The sequence below is a fragment of the Meleagris gallopavo genome, unplaced genomic scaffold (assembly GCF_000146605.3).
Source record: "Meleagris gallopavo isolate NT-WF06-2002-E0010 breed Aviagen turkey brand Nicholas breeding stock unplaced genomic scaffold, Turkey_5.1 ChrUn_random_7180001838519, whole genome shotgun sequence".
NCBI lineage: Eukaryota > Metazoa > Chordata > Aves > Galliformes > Phasianidae > Meleagris > Meleagris gallopavo.
In genome coordinates, this window is record NW_011108548.1 from 1 (window position 1) to 545 (window position 545).

General features: G+C 61.5%; 1 long non-coding RNA gene across 1 annotated transcript; it reads left to right on the forward strand.

The window, feature by feature from the left end:
* Positions 1-40: 40 nt before the first annotated feature.
* Positions 41-518, forward strand: LOC109364278. Its single transcript, XR_002110282.2, has 2 exons — positions 41-353; positions 440-518. It is a non-coding gene; the product is annotated as an uncharacterized LOC109364278 (long non-coding RNA).
* The last annotated feature ends 27 nt before the right edge of the window (positions 519-545 follow it).

The following is a 545-nucleotide window of genomic DNA, read 5'->3' on the forward strand; positions in this document are numbered from 1 at the left end:
GAGTATGGGGCGGTGGCACCAGATATGGGACAATGGCACAGGGTGACAATGGGATGGTGACAATGGGTATGGGGCAGTGGCACTGAGTATGGGGCGGTGACATCGGGTGTGGGGTGGGGACATTGGGTTTGGAATGGTGATGTCAGATATGGGACAGTGACACCGAGTATGGGATGGTGACATTGAATGTGGGATGGTGACATTGGGTTTGGGATGGTGACACTGTGGGGACGTGGTGCCACCCCATGTCACCGCTATGGGGACAGGAGAAGCTGAGCTGCAACCCCAGGAAGGAGAACGGGACCCACGTGGTGGTGTGCGAGATGGGCAACCCCATGAAGGCGGGCACCGAGGTGGGTGGCACTGTCACCTCCTGCGTCCCCTCCTGTCCCCCTGCGTCCCCTCCTATCACCTCGTGTCCCCTCGTGCCGCCCCACAGGTGGCTGTGGCCATGGAGCTGAGTGTCACCGGCTTGGAGGACGCGGGCGATGCCATCACTTTCCATCTGCAGCTCAGGAGGTGACGCCGTCCCCACGCTGTCCCCA